Source organism: Heptranchias perlo, unplaced genomic scaffold (assembly GCF_035084215.1).
Source record: "Heptranchias perlo isolate sHepPer1 unplaced genomic scaffold, sHepPer1.hap1 HAP1_SCAFFOLD_1419, whole genome shotgun sequence".
Lineage (NCBI taxonomy): Eukaryota > Metazoa > Chordata > Chondrichthyes > Hexanchiformes > Hexanchidae > Heptranchias > Heptranchias perlo.
In genome coordinates, this window is record NW_027138667.1 from 1 (window position 1) to 22,526 (window position 22,526).

The window sequence follows — 22,526 nt, forward strand, 5'->3', positions numbered from 1 at the left end:
TCCATTATCCTTTTTAATGATCTTTTTGTACCTTTCCACCATTGGGAGGGTGGTGTGGGGAGGGAGCTGTGGGGGACAGTTCCGGGCTGGAGCCAGGGTGTAACCTCTCTGTTTCCCCTCCCCCAGGTGACGGACTCCTCCGGACACATCCTGTACTCGAAGGAGGAGGCGACTAAGGGCAAATTCGCCTTCACCACTGACGACTACGACATGTTCGAGATCTGCTTCGAGAGCCGCCTGCCCCCGGGTGAGTGAGTCCGAGGGGGGGGTCCTGGGGTACGGGGAGGGCTCGGGCAGAAATAATAATAAAAGTGAAAATAGCTCACTGATAAGAAAAAGGGATGAGAGCAAAGTCCAGGTCACAAATAGTGTCACAGGTAATATAAATACTTCAGGTTCATCAAAAAATACAGGAAATAATAAAATAACTGATTAAAAAATAATACAGCAGTGATGAAAAACAAGTGTGATATTTTTAAGAAGTGAGAAAAACAGCATCAGAACCTACGAATTAAGAGCAGGAGTAGGCCATTCGGCCCCTCTGCCATTTGATAAGATCATGGCTGATCCGATTGTGACCTCAACCCTACTTTCCCGTCTATCTACTATAACCTTTGACTCCCCTGTTAATCAGGAATCTATCTAACTCAGCCTTAAAAATATTCACTGACCCGGCCTCCACCGCTCTCTGGGGAAGGGAGTTCCACAGACTCACCACCCTCTGAGAGAAAAAGTTTCTCCTCATCTCCGTCTTAAATGGGAGACCATTTATTTTTAAACTGTGGTCCCCGAGTTCTCGTCTCTCCCACAAGGGGAAACATCCTCTCAGCATCTGCCCCTTCTAGTCTCCTCACGATCTTATATGTTTCAATAAGATCACCTCTCATTCTTCTAAACTCCAGTGTGTCCAGGCCCAACTTGTCCAACCTTTCCTCATAAGATAACCCCCTCATCCCAGGAATCAGTCGAGTGAACCTTCTCTGAAACGCCTCCAAAGCAATTATGTCCTTAAATAAGGAGACCAAAACTGCACACAGTATATTCTAGATGTGGTCCAGTCGGTCTGTTGCCCAAATAAGAGTTCTATACACAAATGCACATGGCATAAGGAATAAAACAAGTGAATCAGACAGTTAAAACAAGTATAAAAGGACTGTTAGCAACACAGCTGCCAGACTGGGCCTGCGGCAGGTGATGAGCAAACCAACACGAGGGGAAAAACCTACTTGACTTTGCCCTCACCAATCGACCTGTCACAGATGCATCTGTCCATGACAGTATTGGTAGGAGTGACCACCGCACAGTCCTCGTGGAGACGAAAACCCGTCTTCGCACTGAGGACACCATCCAACGTGTTGTGTGGCACTACCACCGTGCTAAATGGGATAGATTCAGAACAGATCTAGCAGCTCAAAACTGGGCATCCATGAGGCGCTGTGGGCCATCAGCAGCAGCAGCAGAATTGTATTCCAGCTCAATCTGTAACCTCATGGCCCGACATTTTCCTCACTCCACCATTACCAACAAGCCAGGGGATCAACCCTGGTTCAATGAGGAGTGTGGAAGAGCATGCCAGGAGCACCACCAGACGTATCTAAAAATGAGGTGCCAATCTGGTGAAGCTACAACACAGGACTACATGCATGGTAAACAGTGGAAGCAACATGCTTTAGACAGAGCTAAGCGATTCCACAACCAATGGATCAGATCAAAGCTCTGCAGTCCTGCCACATCCAGTCGTGAATGGTGGTGGACAATTAAACAACTAACGGGAGGAGGAGGCTCTGTAAACATCCCCATCCTCAATGATGGCAGAGTCCAGCACGTGAGTGCAAAAGACAAGGCTGAAGCGTTTGCAACCATCTTTAGCCAGAAGTGCCAAGTGGATGATCCATCTCTGCCTCCTCCCGATATCCCCACCATCACAGAAGCCAGTCTTCAGCCAATTTGTTTCACTCCACGTGATATCAAGAAACAAGATTGGGAGTGTTAAGAACCTCGCCCCTCTCTACAACCCCTCCCCTCGCCTCCAGTGCTTCAATATCCTTTCTGTCGTGTGGGTCTCTCAAGTCAACAATGGATTTACGACATCTTTGTCCGATCTTACAGACCGTCTCTCTCTCTCTCTCCCTGCCCAGATCGCCAAGGCGGAGAAGCTGAAGCCACTTGAGGTGGAGCTGCGACGATTGGAGGATCTGTCAGAGTCGATCGTCAATGACTTTGCCTCCATGAAGCAGCGAGAGGAAGAGATGAGGGACACCAATGGTAGGAGCGCCCAGCACAGGCTTCAGTCTGCAACACCCGCCCCTTCTCCACTTACTGCTCTCGGTCTCAGGGACCCTGTCTCGTTCCTCGGTCAGCGTCACTCACCCCTCCGAGTCAGAAGTTGGTGGGTTTTAGCTCCCTCCACCTCCCGGGACATAAGCCCCTCTCCCCTTCTCTCCCCCATAGCACGAGCCTCAGCTTCATACGGTTATCCAGTCGTCCTGTGAAAGATGCAGTGGGCTCTGCTTCAGGCACTTTGTGGCAAAGCATCCCTTGCCCCAACTGCCCTCCACTAGCCCTCGGAGTAAAGAGGGGTGGTCTCGGGCTTGGGTACCAGGGGTCAGGGGTTAAAAGGACGGCAGGACTGATCCCCAGTGTCAAAGGGACTTAGTTTTTAAAAAAACGTACATTTATTTCGCCCCTTCCACGACCTCGGGACGTCCCTGATCACTTTATAGCCAGTAATGTACTATTTTGAAGTGTAGTCACTGTTGCAATTCAGGGAACAGGCAGCCAACTTGTGCACAGCAAGATCCCACAAACAGCGTTGTGATCATGACCAGATAATCTGTGTTTTAGTGGCGTTGGTTGAGGGATAAATATTGGCCAGAACGCCCAGGAGAGAATTCTGCTCTTCTCCCATTAGTGGCCGTGGGATCTTTTACGTCCACCTGAGAGGGGCAGGCAGGGACTCAGTTTAACGTCTCATCGGAAAGACGGCACCTCCGACAGTGCGGCACTCCCTCAGTACTGCACTGGGAGTGTCGGCCTGGATTAGGTGCTCGAGTCTCTGGAGTGGGGCTCGAACTCACCATCTTCTGACAAGGGGGCCTTGTAGAGGCAGATAAGATTCTGCATATTTTCATTCCAAGTTTGACTGCAGGATAAGAGCACGTGTGTACAAACTGGGGCGAGTGTGGGCAGGATGGAACACCCGGAGGGGAGGCTCTCAGTCGGGTAGCGGAGGGAAAACACAGAGTCCTTTCATGGACCGTTAGATGGGGTGCTCCATGGGCTGGAGGCCTCCACTCATCTAAACCAGGGAGTTGGAGTCAGAGGGCTGGGACCTTTCTACACCAGAGGGCAGAGTTGTGGAATAAGTTTTTGGGGAAGGACGGTATAAACGGGGTCCAGAGACAGAAGGGATCATTTGAAGCCCCTGGGATTAAAGGGACAGTGGCTGCATGGTTACAAAATTGGCTACGGGACAGAGAGTAGTGGTGAACGGTTGTTTTTCAGACTGGAGGGAAATATACAGTGGTGTTCCCCAGGGGTCAGTATTAGGACCACTGCTCTTTTTGATATATATTAATGACTTGCACTTGGGGATTCAGGGTATTTCAAACTTTGCAGATGATACGAAACTCGGAAATGTAGTAAACAATGTGGAGGATAGTAACAGACTTCAGGAGGACACAGACTGGTGGAATGGGCAGACACATGGCAGATGAAATTTAACGCAGAGAAGTGTGAAGTGATACATTTTGGTAGGAAGAATGAGGAGAGGCAATATAAACTAAATGGTACAATTTTAAAGGGAATGCAGGAACAGAGAGACCTGGGGAGTGCACAGACACAAATCCTTGAAAGTGACAAATTGAGAAGGCTGTTAAAAAAAGCATGCAGGATCCTGGGCTTTATTAATAGAGGCATCGAGTACGAAAGCAAGGAAGTGATACTAAACCTTTCTAAAACACTGGTTAGGCCTCAGCTGGAGTATTGTGTCCAATTCTGGGCGCCACACTTTAGGAAGGATGTCAAGGCCTTGGAGAGGGTGCAGAGGAGATTTACTGGAATGGTACCAGGGATGAGGGACTTCAGTTATGTAGAGAAACTGGGATTGTTCTCTTTAGAGCAGAGAAGGTTACGGGGAGATTTAATAGAGGTGTTCAAAATTATGAAGACTTTTAATAGATTAAATGAGGAGAAACTATTTCCAGTGGCAGAAGGGTCGGTAACCAGAGGACACAGATTTAAGGTAATTGGCAAAAGAACCAGATGGCGATGAGGGTTTTATTTTACGCAGCGAGTTATGATCTGGAATGCGCTGCCTGAAGCAGATTTAATAATAACTTTCAAAAGGGAATTGGATAAACACTGAAAGGAAACATTTGCAGGGCTATGGGGAAAGGGCAGGGCAGTGGGACTAATTGGACAGCTCTTTCAAAGAGCCAGCACAGGCACGATGGGCCGAGAGGCCTCCTGTGCTGTAAGATTCTAGGTGGTGGGATTGACCTGTTAGGAAGGGACAGGGTGTCAGTTGTGGACAGAGTGACGCTCCCATGAAAGGCCTGCCATGTCCCTGCTCTCACCTGAGCTGTTTAGCGAGAGTGGATCCAGGATGGGGATTCGGGGGAGGGAGTGACCCCAGGCATCGACCAAAGGCCAGACTCGGAGCAGCAGTGACCCAGGAGCAGGGAAACGGTGCCCGGGGCAGCAAGTTGAAAGGAAGAGGGAGGGCTGCCTTCAGTGAAGTGATCTTAGTGCAGATTGAATCCACTCCTCCAACCTGTTTGATGGGCCCCTCTCTCTCTCTCTCCCTCCCTCCCTCCGTGCAGAGTCTACCAGTGCTCGTGTCCTGTATTTCAGCATCTTCTCCATGTGCTGCCTCGTCGGCCTGGCCACCTGGCAGGTCTTCTACCTGCGACGCTTCTTCAAAGCCAAGAAGCTCATTGAGTGACGACGATGTGTGTGTGTGTGTAAAACGCTGGCCCGTGTGTGTCTGTCTGTGCCTGGAGAGTGTTCAGTGGGTGGGGGTAATTTACAATAATGTCTCTTTATATTAAATGGGGTGCTTTGAATGTTTAAACTGTAGGTTGTGTTTTAATTCGTAGCATTGCAGTCAGTAATTGGCCCCCGGTCGGTGTTTCAGACCAGTCTGAGGGAGTCCTGGAAACAATCAGTATCCTCAGACATGCCCTGGATCAGGAGGTGGGACCAATAGTGTTCGCTGCCCTGAGCTTTCGATGATTGATTGATTGTTTTCGGAAGGTACTGGGATTAATTCCACCCGGCCCCGTCGCTCCCCAGGAGAGAGAGAGACAAACGTCCGAACTTCTTTGGGAAAAATCTAACGTTTGTAGAAGTTCCTCTCCAACTCATTTGCCGGTGTGATGCTGCACAGTGTCGAGTGGATTCCTGGAGGAATGCTGCAGGGAGGGAGAGTGCACTGGGGGCTGCATTTCCTTCACTGTGTTGGACTTCACCTGATGGTCATCAGGCAGAGCTGGTGACAGCCGCTCCACCCTGACCCCGCTGCACCTTGAACCTCATAGGATCGTACAGCACAGGAGGAGGCCGTTCGGCCCATCGTGCCTGTGCCGGCTCTTTGAAACAGCTCTCCAATTAGTCCCACTCCCCCCTGCTCTTTCCCCGCGGTCCTGCAGATTTCTCCCCTTCAAATATTTGTCCAGTTCCCTTTTGAAAGTTATTACTCAATCTGCCTCCACCGCCCTTTCAGGCCGCGCATTCCAGATCAGAACAACTCGCTGTGTAAAGAGAGAATTCTCCTCCTCTCCCATCTGGTTCTTTCCAAAATTACAGTAAATCTGTGTCCTCTGATCGAACCCTGCTCCCCTCTAACCCTCGCCCCCCCACCTCGACTCCCCCCCCGGGCCTGCCCCTCGCCCCCCGGGCCTGCCCCTCGCCCCCCGGGCCTGCCCCTCGATCCCCGGGCCTACCCCTCAATCCCCCCCCAGGCCTGGCCCCTCGCACCCCCACCTTAGGCTAACATTCTGCGGGCCGCGATTATCCCCGCTATCAAACCTCGCATCATCCGAGGGCCCCCGGTGGTCCTGCTCCCTCTGGGTGAGGCCACAGCAGCTCGACTAGTTATTTAAGGCAGGGCCGTGTCCTTGTGACAGTCAGTCCAGAATAGTTTCAGTGAGCAAAATGGGGTTCACTTTTCCCCTCTGTGTTGATCCACCAGCACCAAGTTAAATGGCTGCATCAAACACTCTGTGAGAATGTGATGTGAGGGTTCTGGACTGTTTTGACAATGAATCCGGGTGGGTAATTTGGGGCCTGTATCTGACATTGGAGACTCCAGTTTGATCAGTGCCCGTTCACAGTCTGTCCAACACCCTGATTTAAATGTGCTGCTCGTGTGAAGGTTGCCAGTCAGACCTGCTGTGTGATGCCCATCTTGACCAGGGGCTTTACGTGCTTTTAATAAGTTCTCTGCCGCGAGCAAGTGCAGCTCTCCCCGTGTCTTTCAACACCGCATGGCGTGGGCCCACTGCAGGCCCAGGGGAGGTGCGGAGCCCGAGCAGTTCGACCCTCGGAGGTTCGAGGCAGGGACAGAGTGAAACTTGGACCGTTTGGGCGGCTCAAACTTCGAAAACTCGCCTCTCCTCCTCCTGCTCCCTGCGTGAGTGGCCAGAGACTGCGGCCTCTCCCTGTCCCTGTCTAAACCATTCCAGTCTTTGGGAATCTTTACAAACTCATTCCAAGAATAAAATTAATTTTCAACTGAAAGCTGGAGTCGGGAGTGTGTTGTGTCAGAACAGGGCTTGGAATTTAATCCGGAGAAGTGTGAGGTAATGCATTTGGGACCGGCAAATAAGGCAAGGGAGCACACAATAAATGGGAGGATACTGAAAGGTGTAGAAGAAGTGAGGGACCTTGGAATGAATGTCCACAGATCCCTGAAGGTAGCAGGACAGGTAGATAAGGTGGTTAACAAGGCAAATGGAATTCTTTCCTTTATTAGACACGGCATAGAATATAAGACCAGGGAGGTTATGCTGGAACTGTATAAAACATTGGTTAGGCCCACAACTTGAGTACTGTGTACAGTTCTGGTCACCACATTACAGGAAGGGTGTAATTGCACTGGAGAGGGTACAGGGGAGATTTACGAGGATGTTGCCAGGACTGGATAATTTTAGCTATGAAGAAAGATTGGATAGGCTGGGATTGTTCTCTTTGAAACTGAGGAGGCTGAGGATTGATTTAATTGAGGTGTACAAATTTATGTGTGGCCGAGATAGGCTGGATAGGAAGGACCGATTTCCCTGAGCAGAGAGGTCAATAAACAAGGGGCAGGGCATAGATTTAAAGTGATTGGTGGAAGGATTATTGAGGAGCTGAGAAAACATTTTTCACCCAGAGGCTGGTAGGTGTCTGGAACTCACTGCCTGAAAGGGTGGTAGAGGCAGAAACCCTCAACTCATTTAAAAGGTACCCGGATATGCACCTGAAGTGCCGTGACCGACAAGGCTATGGACCAAGTGCTGGAAAGTGGGATTAGGCTGGGTGGCTCATTTTCGGCTGGCGCGGACACAATGGACTGAATGGCCTCCTTCTGTGCTGTAAATTTTCTATGATTCTAATTAACACTAAGCAGGGTAGTTCAGGGATCATGAGAACACTACTGAAGAAAAGTAACTGCTGGGAACCAAGCAATGTGTCCTTGTAAACCACAGATTAGGGAAGTTCCAGCTTCAGGAACAGAGATGGATCACAACAGGGTATAAAAGTGAGGGGATACTGAAGTAAGGGGCAGTTGGGACTGGAGACACCGGAGATCAAGCTCAGGGAGTCCGTGGTTCCATCCAGAGGGCTGATCTCGTCTACACGGGGGATTTGCATGTTTACTCTGGTACAGTAGAGGAAAGAGAATTTGCTCATATATTTCTTAATGAGGTATTAAAGTTGCTGACTCTCAGACTTGTTAATTAATAAGACAATGCATTATTTAGAACCTTCCATCCCTAAGTCTCTCTGCTGCTCTACTTTTAAACTTTGACCATTTAGTTTACATTTCATCTCATTTTTCTTCCTCTCAAAATGCATCTCGTCACATTTCTCTGCATTAAACTTGACCTGGTCCATTTACTAACCCGTGGACGTCACAATGAAGTCACTGACTCCTCTTCACAGTTCCCCACGCTGCCAATTTTGGCGTCATCTGGAGATTTTCACCTTGTGTCCCACATACCCAAGCTCAGATCATTCTCTATATTGAGGTTAGCAATGGTCCCAACACTGACCCTGGGGGACACCACTGTTTACATCCCTCCAGTCTGGAGAACATCCATTAACCACTACTCTCTGTTTTCTGCCCTTCACACAACTTCCGATACACACTGCCTCATTCATTTTAATGCGGTAAGTACTAATTTTATCAACAAGCCTCCTGTCCGGCATCTTACCAAACACCCTTTCACAATCAATGTTGACTACATTCCCTTTATCAGTGGACTTGAGTTATCTCAAATGATCCATGTTGGCTGTTCTTAATTAATGTGCTTTTCTAACAAATGTTGAAATGTTTGCTCCACCTCATCTAGTTTGATCTGTTTCAAGACGCAACAGAAAGGTCGAGTTGTCTCCTGGAGTTTAAGATCAATTAGGTTTTAAAAATTATGTTTCAGACAATGAGGGACATCTGGGTTTAAACCCGCCCATTCTATGCCACAACTCCCGCCCCTCACACACTCCGATTCGTTGGAGGACCAACTCACCCTGTCACCCCTCCAGTCAATTTGCGCTCCTCCTATTGGTCCGGAACTCTCCTTAATCACCAGGGCGGGATTAGTGGTGAGACTGACATCCTGAGGTGCAGTTCGAAAATAAACCTGAATTGAACCCGTCGGTTGCAACATTTAAAAAAACGAATTTAATAAAAGTTACCAAAAAATATTTTCTGGAGTTCACCAAAGTGGTGGAGCGTCTGCGCTGTGTGTTTGTGCCGGTTTCAATGACACAAAGAGCTGGGGTTTCAGTTTATTTTATTTTCCTTGGTGCAAACGCGCTCTCCCTGCTTCCAATGTCTTTGTTTTTCGGCCTGATATTAAGATCATCAATGGCGGCTGCATCACCCAGCATGCAGCGCGGTTCAGATTGTGCCCTATCTGAATCAGTGGAGCCCAGCGCGCAGGCGCAGTAGTGACTCATTATCGGTCAGTGTGTCCTGAGCATGCGCGGCCAGTCGAGGCTGCGGGAGGAGCGCGTTCGGTGCAGGTCAGAGGATCGGAGCAAGAGGCTCAATAAACCCCGGGGCCCGGGTCCGGGCTCAGGCCCAGGCTCAGGCTTTACAAACCCCGAGTGCGGCCCCAGACCCGAATATAAAACAGTGAACATTATCCCCCCCTCACTACCCGCCGGGAAATGAAGGGGAAATGGGGATCGGTCAGGGAGCGTCTGTAAATGAAGGAGAAATGGGGATCGGTCAGGGAGCGTCTGTAAATGAAGGAGAAATGGTGATCGGTCAGGGAGCGTCTGTAAATGAAGGAGAAATGGTGATCGGTCAGGGAGCGTCTGTAAATGAAGGAGAAATGGTGATCGGTCAGGGAGCGTCTGAAAATGATGGAGAAATGGTGATGGGTCAGGGAGCGTCTGTAAATGAAGGAGAAATGGCGATCGGTCAGGGAGCGTCTGTAAATGAAGGAGAAATGGTGATCTCTATATCTTCAGTCATCCAGGGAGCTCTAGCTTTGGATGCTGTTCCTTTCCTCCTCGTGGGAATCTGTCTACTCTGTACCCAAACCCACTCCTCCTTGAAGGCCTCCCACTGTTCAATTACTGTTCTGCCTGCCAATTTTTGATTCCAATCCACCTGGACAAGATCCCTTTTGAACTCACTGGAATTAGCCCTCCTCCAGTTAAGAATTTTCACATTTGACTGTCCCCTGTCCTTTTCCATAACTGTTCTAAACCTAATGAGATTATGATCACTGCTGCCCCACTGAAACATGCTCCACCTGCCCCACTTCATTCTCCACACCGAGCCCACTGCTGTACTCATACACTCTCACACTCACACTCACACTCTCTCTCACACCCTTTCACTTATGGTTTAGGGCCACTGAAAGATGATGCGATGGATTCGGATTTCAGCACAGGGAGGAGGGAGAGTGTGTGGGACGGGGATTTACAGCTTTGAGTAATGAGAGAGGAAATAGTGTTCCATAGAAAGTCGAGTTATCTGATCTGAATTTCTATCCTGTAATTACAGTGATAACTTTTATAAACTCCTTTTACAGGGGAGGATTTGCAGAGGGAAACTCAAACCAAAGATCACGTCAAGATCTGACAGAGTCACTCGATTCATCAGGACCTGAATATCATCGGCCTTTGAATGTGGAAGGAGAAATGTTTGTCTGTTCTGTCTGTGGGAGAAGATTTCAAACATCAGTGTGAGTGGAAAAGCACCGACACACACACACCCGAGTGAGAGTGTTCCAGTGCACTGACTGTGGAAAGTGCTTTAACCAGTTACACAGCCAGAAAAAACATCGCACCGTTCACAGAGGGGAGAAATCATACACGTGTTCTGTGTGTGGACGAGGTTTCAACTGATCGTCCAACCTGGAGAGACACAAGGTCACCCGGACCATGGAGAAACCGTGGAAATGTGGGGACTGTGGGAAGGGATTCAATTCCCCCTCCAGGCTGGAAATTCATCGACACAGTCACACTGGGGAGAGGCCGTTCACCTGCTCCGTGTGTGGGAAGGGATTCGCTCAGTTATCCAACCTGCTGACACACCAGCGAGTTCACTCTGATGAGAGACCTTTTAAATGTTCTGACTGTGAGATGAGGTTTTAAAGCAAAATTAATCTGCTGATACACCAACGCACTCACACTGGGGAGAGGCCGTTCACCTGCTCCGTGTGTGGGAAGGGATTCACTCAGTCATCCACCCTGTTGACACACCAGCGAGTTCACACTGGGGAGAGACCTTTTAAATGTTCTGACTGTGAGAAAAGGTTTAAATGCAAAAGGAATCTGCTGACACACCAATGTACCCACACTGGGGAGAGGCCGTTCTCCTGCTCCGTGTGTGGGAAGGGATTCACTCAGTCATCCACCCTGTTGACACACCAGCGAGTTCACACTGGGGAGAGCCCGTTCACCTGCTCCGTGTGTGGGAAGGGATTCACTCAGTCATCCCTCCTCCTGACACACCAGCGAGTTCACACTGGAGAGAGGCCGTTCACCTGCTCCATGTGTGGGAAGGGATTCACTCGATCATCCCACCTCCTGACACACCAGCGAGTTCACTCTGATGAGAGATCTTTTAAATGTTCTGACTGTGAGAAGAGTTTTAAAAGCAAAAGTAATCTGCTGACACACCAACGCACTCACACTGGGGAGAGACCGTTCATCTGCTCTGTGTGTGGGAAGGAATTCACTCGCTCATCTGAGCTTCTGACACACCAGCGAGTTCACACTGGGGAGAGGCCTTTTAAATGTTCTGACTGTGAGAAGAGGTTTAAAAGCAAAATTGAACTGCTGAAACACCAACGCACTCACACTGGGGAGAGGCCGTTCATCTGCTCTGTGTGTGGGAAGGGATTCACTCAGTCATCTCACCTCCTGACACACCAGCGAGTTCACACTAATGAGAGACCTTTTAAATGTTCTGACTGTGAGAAGAGGTTTAAAAGCAAAATTGAACTGCTGAGACACCAACGTACCCACACTGGGGAGAGGCCGTTCACCTGCTCAGTGTGTGGGAAGAGATACACTCAGTCATCCATCCTGCTGACACACCAGCGAGTTCACTCCGATGAGAGACCTTTTAAATGTTCTGACTGTGAGAAGAGGTTTAAAAGCAAATTTAATCTGCTGACACACCAACGCACTCACACTGGGGAGAGGCCGTTCACCTGCTCAGTGTGTGGGAAGGGATTCGCTTGGTCATCAAACCTTCTGAAACACCAGCGAGTTCACACTGAGAGACCTTTAAATGTTCTGACTGTGGGAAGAGATGTAAAATCAGAAACGAACTGCTGAGACATCGATGCACTCACACTGGGGAGAGACTTTTCACCTGCTCCGTGTGTGTGAAGAGATTCGCTTGATCATCTCACCTTCTGAAACATTAACTTGTTCACACTATTGAGTGACCTTTTAATGCAGTGACTGTGAGAAGAGCTTTAAAAGCAGAAATGAACTGCTGACACATCAACGCATGCCCATTGGTTGAGAGACTGTTCACCTGCTCCGTGTGTGGGAAGGGATTCACTCAGTCATCACACGTGCTGAGACACCAGCGAGTTCACGAAATGAGCAGGTCCAACGAGCCGGTCTGTAACACAGGCCAATGACTCAGTGCAGCTTGTTACCCAGTCACTGGGCTCCGTTATAGCCTCTCCTGTCAGTGACACACAAAGAGAAATTGTAAATCTGAAACAGAAAGAGATAATGTATAACACTTCATATCAACCACCAGTTTTTCCCTCTTTCCGGCTTTTAAAACAATCTGTTTCACAGTTTGTCAAACCCGAAACAGCCTCTGGGATTTGCTGATTGAGAATTTCAGTGGAAATTGGGACCATCATTAAGTATCGGAACAAATATCCCCGCTGAGGTTTCGGGGTTGTTACTGGTTTATTTATATCAGTGAGTGACCAATTTTAAACTAGGTGAGGGTCGAAACCTAAGGTAAGAGCCTGGGATAGACAAGAGATTCTTCAATGTATCAAGTTAAATTACACTGATTCCACCAACACTGGACATCACATCCCTCAAACATTGTTACCTGTTACTGTATAAAACTGGTGAGGGTGGAAATGGGAAATAACTGAAAAAAACTTCATTGTATCAAAGTTAATTCTGATCATTATTATTATACAAACATTCTACAGCCGGTCCCTTAAAAAGGACCCAATATCAAACCAGTCCCCAGTCCTTGGGCCTGTGCCTATGTTGTGATTTGCACCCGCTTCTGACTGACTTGGTATCAGACGCACTCCCGTCAACAGTAAACGGATGGAGCCGGATCCATAAGAGAAAAATGAGGACCGAGCTCCGCGGTTCTCCCAGAGTGCGGGAGGTGGAGTAACAGCAGCAGACAGAGAGATCTCTCTAAACCAGCCGCTGCCGCCGGAGAGAAGCGAGTCCCGTTCCGAGCCGTGTCTGTCAGGCGCCCGCTGACCCTCTCTTCACTGAAGGGGACCGATTCAGCACCAACTCACACACCCACCATTGGATCATTGAATCACCTTCAACACCTGAATTACATCACCACTTAATCCTCTATACACGAGGAAATACAAACCTTGTCCACACAACTTGCCCTCATAATGTTACCATTTTAGCCCCGGTATCATTCTGGTCTTTCTGCGCTGCACCTCCTGCAAGGCCAATATATCCTTCCTGAGGTCTGGTGCCCAGGACTGAATGCCGTACTCTAAATGTGGCCTTAGCAGAGTTTATAGAATTCTAACATAACTTCCACCCTTTTGAATTCCAGTTCCCTTGAGATAAAGGCCGACATTCCATTAGCCATTTTAATTATTTTTTGCACCTGTCTGCCAACTCTTCGTGATTTCCCGAAGGATCTCTGCTCACCCACAGTTCCTGGCTTCTCACCATTTTGAAAATACTCTGATTTATCTTGCTTAGGGCCAAAGTGGATGGCCTCACATTTCCCCAGATTGAAACTTTGTACAGTCTGGGGCTCTTTTGTATCGAAAATAGAAGTCCTGATATGGGACTTTAAGATTATGCAAGGGTTTGATCGGTCAGATGTAGATAAGGTGTTTGTACTTTTGGGAGTGGGGACGTCAGAACTTAGGGCCATGAATATAATAGTCATCAATAAATCCAATCTGGCATTCAAGAGAAACATATTTATCCAGAGAGTCGTTAGAATGTGCAGCTCGCTCCCACAAGGAGTAGTTAATGCGAATTGCATGGATGCATTTACGGTGAAGCTGGATAAACACATGGAGGAGAAAGGAATATTCGGGTTTGCTCATCGGGTTAGATGAAGAGGGGTTGGAGGAGGCTCGTCTGCAGCATAAACACCGGTATAGTCTAGTTGGGCCGAATTGCCTGTTTCTGTGATGTACATTCGATGTAATTCTATGTAAGCTCCATCTGACACAGTTTTACCAACTCACTGAATCTCTCAATTTCCCTTTATAACTTTATGCTCCCATCTACACTACTCACTGCACCACCTAACTTGGTGTCGTCGACAAACCTGGATATACCGCTCTCTATTCCTTTATCTGCCTCATTTATACAGATCCCTGGGGGACACCACTAATCAAATCCTATCAATTTGAGTACATACCCATTAACCCTACTCTCTGTCTCCTACCTCCAAACCAACTCCCTCCCCATGTCAATGGGTTGCTATAAATTCCACGTGCTCTCATTTCTGTTCACAGTCTCTGATGCTAAACCTTAACGAATGTCTCTGGAAGTCAATGTACACATAACACCCATAGACACTCCATTATTTACCACGTTAGTTACATCTTCAAAACGGTCAACTAGTTTCGTTAGACTTGACTTACACTTTACAAATCCATGCTGGCTCTCTCTGATCAATTCATGTTTATCCAAGTGCTCAGTCATTCTTTCCCGAAAACAGATTCTGGTCACTTCCCCACAACAGACGTCAGACTAATAGGTCTATAATTTCCTGCTTTATCTCTCCTACCCTTCATATAAAACAGAATGACATTGGCAATTTTTTCAATCCATGGAACAATTCCTGAATCAAGAGAGTTTTGAACGATCATGACTAAAACATGTACAATTTCCTCACCTATTCCCCTTAGTCCCCTGGGATGGTCACCATCAGGTCCTGGAGATTTGTTTATCTTTAGTCGAATTGTTTTCTCCAATACCATTATTTTACTTACACTGAATCCCCTTGATTTATTTTCAGTTTTCCTCGTGTCTCTGGTTTATTATCCTCATGCTTTTCTGTGAGTATCAGCAACTCTGCCATTTCCTGATTTTCAATTACAATATCACCTCCATCTGTCTTTAAGGGCCCACGTTATTCTTAGTCACCCTTCTTTCTCTTAATATACGTGTAAAAACCTTGAAAGTTGTCCTTAATTTCACTCACAAGTTTTTCTCGTTTTCCCTCTTTGCTCCTCTTACGATTTTTTTTTAGTTTCAGCACCACAATAAACAACACTTCGCTGTGAAATTTGCTCAATTAGTTCTTCAGTGTCAGAGCGAGAATTGTCCATCCCGAATTTATTTAAAGTAACAAACAGAAGCACAAATATTCATTCGTCTATCAAAGCACTGATGGACACAGAAAGATAAACACAGCTTGAAACGCAGTCAGTATCGGGATTCACAGGGAAACGGGCAAGTGAAACAGACAAAGATCAAACAGTCTGAACCCCCAACAGAATGTGACGTGTAGCTGATAGATATTAATGAGAGGAGGTGGGAAACAGTACCATGACTTGGCTCTGTGGCTTAGTTGGTTAAAGCACCTGTCTAGTAAACAGGAGATTCTGGGTTCAACTCCCAGCGGTGCCTTTGTGTAATTCATGGTGTTTAGTGAATTTGAGAAGCACACAGTGCTGTGTTTTGTTCAGGATCCAACATGGAACTGATCAGGAGGTCTTTTCAAAAATGCCTTTTCATTATGCAGACAGCCCTCTCATAGAATGTGTCCATGATACGTTCTTGTTTCTGGGCTCGTTAAGGTCGGGGTATAATTCTCGATTCGAGGTTCATACCCTGGAGAAGCCCTAATTTGGAACGAGACTTTTGATCCTTGAACTGCGGTTCAGACTTTTGCAAAGAGAGAAAAGAAGTCCCCAAATCACTCCACCTGAATCTCACGCGGTCTCGGAAGAAGTTCAGTTCCAACAATCAGGACTTTAAAGGCACCTCAATGACCTGCACTTTCATTGAACGAGCTTTGCTTCCAATTGCATTCGACCTTGAAACCACTCTGGGCTTTCATCTCACTGAAGCAGATTGTGGCCGCTCTGTATCTGTGAGCATGTCGGTGATGAGGTTAGCTCTGATATTGGTCGCTTTCAATTTTTAAGATCTCACCAAGCTCAGGGAAAAGAAACCGAGAATCGAATTGTCCCTGTAAGTGATGAATTGAAGGGATTGGTGCTCCAAGCAGATCTGGAAAATGCACAGTGCGGTCGCTCAGGAATTCCAAATCCACCCTCTGGCCACTCGGCGATCATATTAACTGAGCTTTACTCTGGCCCAGTGTCACCGCGCTGAAATCGAGTATTTCTCCGGCACGTTTCTCTTAACTTCACAGTTGCTGGTTTAAGAGTGAAGACCGGCTCGTTGGATTTTCACTCCTGCAAGTTTCAACCATTCATTTTGCAAAAGTGAACTGATAGTAGACAGCTGTTATATGGGCTCCTGCAGTCTCAACGTTTAGCTCATGGAATTACACATTTAGCAGAGGGCTTTTCCGCTTGTCTCGGTGGTGCAAAAGTTTGATGATTCGAGTCCTTATTATATTTTTCCTCAGGATTCATCGCCTCAAAGTTCCAGGGTTTCAATGTGTGCTTTGTCTGCAAGAAAATGTACCGTGATCATTGCCGGCTGAGCAGGGCTGATATTTCACCATTTACCCTGCAGTCGGAAATCAGGCACATGAATCATATAAAGGAATGGAACATTGGCTTCACGGAAATCACAATTCATCTTGACAGACAAGCCCCTGAAAGGCCCGAAGGGAGGTCACACTCGCAGTAAGAGAGCTGGTTCGCTGTGACAGAGAGGTTACTGCAGTGAGTGAGACCAGACTGTTTCTATTTTCAGAGGATAAATGTCACACCCTTTATTTTGGAAAAGCAAAACGGTGGGGATTTTTATCACAGCCCGATGCCTTTAGTGTTGGATTAGATGTTCCCCGTTGTGTTACTTTCATCTTCATCGGAGAACCGGTTCGGGCGTTCCTGTGATAAACGGCGACAATTGCCTGTTAATGTTAAATTTAACAACGGCTGCGCTGAGTTTTTAATCCCACTCTCAAGATGCAGTCTGTAAAATGATGAAATTTCATCACATGCAAAGCACAAAAATCTTATTAAAGTTTTGACTGTCTCTCGGTAACCACGTCAGCATCTCCTTCAGTCTGAAAGAGAAAGTTATCGGTTGATTAATGGTGATTAAAACAGTCATTCAACTACGAACGGTTTAATTAGCTTCATGTAATTATTTATTAAGTTCATAACTCGTGTTAAAGTTAATTCCCTGATTGGGAATGGAACCACCTGGCGGTGGGAGCACTGAATTTTCTCCGACAGGATTGCGCACGGGACACCATGGGACACTGATTCTCTGATGGTTTACTGGGTAAAGGCCCTGATCCCTGGTCTGTGCTGATTCTCTGATAGTTTGGTGGGATTCATTCTGTATCTCAATCTCTGGTACTGTGTGTGAATGTGGGATTCATTCTGTATCTGTCATTCTCTGGTACTGTGCGAGTGTGGGATTCATTCTGTATCTGTCACTCACTGATACAGTATGTGCGTGTGGGATTCATTCTTTATCTGTCATTCTCTGGTACTGTGTGAGAGTGTGGGATTCATTCTGTATCTCTCAATCTCTGGTACTGTGTGTGAATGTGGGATTCATTCTGTATCTGTCATTCTCTGGTACAGTGTGTGAGTGTGGGATTCATTCTGTATCTCTCAAACTCTGGTACTGTGTGTGAGTGTGGGATTCATTCTGTATCTGTCAGTCTCTGATACTGTGTGTGAACTTGGGATTGATTCTGTATCTTGTCAGCAGTGTGTGTGAGAGTTTGTGATTCATTCTTTATATGCAGTCTCTCATACTGTGTGTTAGTGTGGGATTCTTTTGGTATCTGTCAGTCTCTGTTTCTCCATGTGAGTGTGGGACTCATTCTGTATATACAGTCCCCAGTACTGTATGTGGGAGTTGAATTCATCCTAAATATGCAGTTACTCATACTGCATGTTAGTGTGGGATTCATACTGTACCTATCAGTCCCTGGTACTTGATGAGAGTGTGGGATTAACTCTGTGTCTGTCAGTCTCAAGTACTGTATGTGAGTTTGGGATTCCTTCTGTATCTGTGAGTGTTGGATTCATTCTGTGTCTGTGTGTCTCTGGTACTGTATCTGAATATGAGTTTCATTCTGTATCTGTACGTAATTATTCTCTCATTACATTATTGCGTTCAATACTTTAGCTTTAATATCTTAATGTTTGAAGAGTTTTACTCCTTATTTAATTGGTAAATATGGACACACTTTAGGATTTAATGTTGGAGGTTTTAATCAGATAATTTGTGTGCTTTTTGGACTACTATTAAATCTGTATCTCTGTGAGTACTATTGTGGATGATAATGAATCTTTCAAACGGATAAAGGAACATTTTTGAATTGGTTTGTAATGTGTAGATCAGTCTGTAGAAATGGAATTGATACTGTATCTTTCAGTCTAATATTGTATGAGATTTTTGGACTGGTATATAATGTGTATCTCAGTCTGCACTAATAGAATTGATACTCTATCTTTAAATTTCATTCAACGAGTGCATTCTGAACAGGTATCTAATTTGCTTCTCAGGTTTACTATCTTTCAGTATTTCTCAATCGATACTGTACGTGAGGTTTGGATTTGTTTGCAATTTGTAGCAAATGGTTCACTTTTCGAATGGATATTTCATGTATTAAAGTCATGTGTGTGAGAGTTCTGGGATAGTATTCAATTGGAATCTCAGGTACATTATTGGGATTCATTCTGTCCCTTTCAATCGGATACCATGTGTGATTTCTCTCTGGTATTTAATTCGTAGCTATGTTGCCCTATTGTGAGATTGACACAGTGCCTTTCAATCTGAGAGTGTGATTTTGGACTGGGATTTTTGTATCTACCTGTCAGCGGGACTGAGTTAGGGGCAAATGGAACAGTGTCTGCCTCACCCGCTCTGTTTGAATGTTGGATTGAAATTATGTCTCTGGAACTTGGGATCAGTGTGGGACTGACTACTTCTACTGTCTGAGACTGTGGAACTGATGACCTGTCTGTGTCTCTGTGCTCTGTGAGTGATAATGTACCTCCTGTGTGTGAGAAGGAGCTGGCTGCACTCCTCCTTGTGCCTCGGGTGGAGGAAACATCACATTCATTCTGGATCATTCATGGATTCGCCTGTAGAAAGAAAATTATCTCTCGTTACTCAAGAACATGTGAGGTAGTTATCAGTTTAATATCTCTGCTAATGATCATTTTGAATATCCACAAATGAAAACCAGTGATACAAACAGTGTCAGTGTCTGACTCCACTGCAGCACTCAGCTTCTGCACACCAGGTGTGTTGGGCTGTTTTACAACAATTTAGTGACATCCAGACACAACCCAACCCCTGCACTGATCCATGAATGGGACCACCCGAAACTAAACAGCCGTTGTTTAAATTGTGTCCTTCACACTTCTCACCTGCTGCCTGCAATAGATGCTCTTTGTATAACTCCCCACATCCTTACTGTCCGGCTCTGTTTCCACTCTTCACTGTCCAATAACAATAAACAGGGTGAGACTGGAACTAAACCAGGACCATTCACTCCTGGTTTGGGGAGAGAAAGCAGCAATGGTTTTAATAGCAGGTTCTTCCCATTCTCTCTCCCTTCCCCTGGACACACCCTGTCCACACACAGCCCGAGAATGACCTCTCCCTTCCCCCCCTCTCACTCCATGTTCCGGGACCAGTTCCTGATCCACTCCGCCTCTTACAAACAGCCCCCGGACTCCCCCTGCCCTTCCCCCGGACTCAATGCCGATCTCTGAGCCCATCTGCGGACACGGTCCCGGAGCGATGAGCTGCTGTAACGAGGCTGCTCTTTGCTCCCTTCCCCCGGGTGCCGTGATCTCTCCATTCCCGCCTGTCTGAGCAAAGGAAGTGGGTCTGGGGGAAAGGTCAGAGGGAATGGGCTCCACAGGCAGTGCAGGAACAGGCACCAGAATGGGAAACAGATGGGATTCCACCAGTGCCTAACGCTGGAATCCAGACTGACTTTACAATCTCCAACTATTAAACTCGAGGTTTCCATCCCTGCTGTTTCTCTCGGGCTCTTTTGATGGGAAAGAGTCTTTCAGAGATAAAGTGAGCGGCTGTGGAATGAGCCAATGGGTTCTGTTCATTCTTGGCTCCCTTACTGATAAAGTAACGTTTGACTCCGAAACTGGAGGGAGGATTCCTCAAACCAATCCTGGAGAAACGGGGGAGGAAAGTGGGAGTCGGTGTATTTGCTGGGACCGTGTAGGATTAATATCAGGCAGCAACAGTCCCAGTTTATTTCAATCGGAGTGAAACTCTCGGTCACTGAGAGTAATACAGAACGGCCCTGAGCTGCAAGATTGCAGAGGGGACAACAGGCAAGAGAGGGTTAAATGTGTGACACTGTCCCTGAGAGTGGGATTAATAATGTGTCTGTCTCTGAAATAATATCAGTGAGAGATGAGACTGCATCTTCTGTCACTCCACCTTGGAATAGCAATTGGAATGGAATATTTTCCAATTTGTTACTCTGTGTGAACAGGACATTACAGGTCAGTTTCTCTCTCTCTTTTGAACAGATTATGAAGGTGGGATACTGTTACTGAGAGTGATACAGAGACACTGATAGGAAGTGTAATTCTGATACTGTGCCTGTCTGTTTTTATCTCTCTCTAGCGCTGTACATGAAGGTGGAATATTGTTACTGAGTGTGAAACGGACACACTGATGGGAAGTGTGAGACTGATACTGTGTCTGTTTGTCTGTGTGTCTCTCTCTGTCTGTCTGTCTTTCTCTCTCCCCAGTGCTGTACAAGGAGGCGGGATACTGTTACTGAGCGTAATATAGACACACTGATAGAAAGGGAAAGACTGATTCTGTGTCTGTGAACAGACCTCCGGTGCTATTGGTGAGACGGTCACTGTCCCTTTTACTGTCTATCAACCGGTCTGACGGGGCATTCATCATTCGCCAGTCCTGTAAGGAAAGGTGGAGAGAAACCGTCTGTAACTGTCTGACACTGGACTGTCTGTGAGTGTTGAATTTATTCAGTAACTGGTCCTGTCTGGGTGTTGAGAACGGGATGGAGAGGACACCAGTTACTATTATCTGACAGTCAGTCAGTTTAGGAGGAGAGAGAAACACAGAGAGACTGGAGGAGCCCAGAGCGGATAATTTGTATTTTCATCTTAACCAAACATATCACTGTGTGCGGACAATATAATAATGTAAAAGGAGGAGGACGAGGTGAGGCCCAGACAGCATTGAATCTCATTTCACTATAGACGGACGCAGGACTTGTCCCAGTTGAGGGTTTTGTGTTTAAAGATCACTTCACTAAAAACACCTTGACGAGCTGGGGTTACAGACGGACATGACGGGCAGGAAAAGACCAGTTGGTTCATCAATCCTGCCCCACATGCCTGGAGCATTGTGACTGGACACTTCCTACACACACCACCAGCCCCACCCACCGGGAACATGGAATCTCCTGGGAGCGGTTACAAACCAGAAAAAAAACAGAAAAAAGGCGGAGAGAGAGTCAGCACCCACCGCACCAGAGAGGGTCGGCACCCACCGCACCAGAGAGAGTCAGCACCCACCGCACCAGAGAGAGTCAGCACCCACCACACCAGAGAGGGTCGGCACCCACCGCACCAGAGAGAGTCAGCACCCACCGCACCAGAGAGAGTCAGCACCCACCGCACCAGAGAGGGTCAGCACCCACTGCACCAGAGAGAGTCAGCACCCACCGCACCAGAGAGAGTCAGCACCCACCACACCAGAGAGGGTCGGCACCCACCGCACCAGAGAGAGTCAGCACCCACCGCACCAGAGAGAGTCAGCACCCACCACACCAGAGAGGGTCAGCACCCACCGCACCAGAGAGGGTCAGCACCCACCACACCAGAGAGGGTCAGCACCCACCACACCAGAGAGAGTCAGCACCCGCCGCACCAGAGAGGGTCAGCACCCACCGCACCAGACAGAGTCAGCGCCCACCGCACCAGAGAGAGTCAGCACCCACCGCACCAGAGAGGGTCAGCACCCACCACACCAGAGAGAGTCAGCACCCACCGCACCAGAGAGAGTCAGCACCCACCACACCAGAGAGGGTCAGCACCCACCACACCAGAGAGAGTCAGCACCCACCGCACCAGAGAGGGTCAGCACCCACCACACCAGAGAGAGTCAGCACCCACCACACCAGAGAGGGTCAGCACCCACCACACCAGAGAGAGTCAGCACCCACCACACCAGAGAGGGTCAGCACCCACCACACCGGAGAGGGTCAGCACCCACCGCACCAGAGAGAGTCGGCACCCACTGCACCAGAGAGGGTCAGCACCCACCGCACCAGCCGGCCATACATTCCAGATGCTCAGTCCTCTCTGGGAAAAGAAGAAGCTCCCAACATCCAGACTATTCTTCCCTCTTTGTGGTCGGAACGCCGGTCCGCTGCTTCCCCCCAATCTGTGAAACTGGAAATAATCTATCACTAGGCAAGCTGTTCAACCATGAGATGGGAGCCATTGAAACAC

The 22,526-nt window shown here is 47.5% G+C and overlaps 1 non-coding gene and 1 pseudogene across 1 annotated transcript; both read left to right on the forward strand.

Annotated features, from left to right (window-relative positions):
- The first annotated feature begins 24 nt into the window (after positions 1-24).
- Positions 25-17,161, forward strand: LOC137308880 (zinc finger protein 84-like; annotated as a pseudogene).
- Positions 15,443-15,516, forward strand: trnat-agu (transfer RNA threonine (anticodon AGU)). The gene has a single exon. It is a non-coding gene; the product is annotated as a tRNA-Thr (tRNA).
- Positions 17,162-22,526: the final 5,365 nt, after the last annotated feature.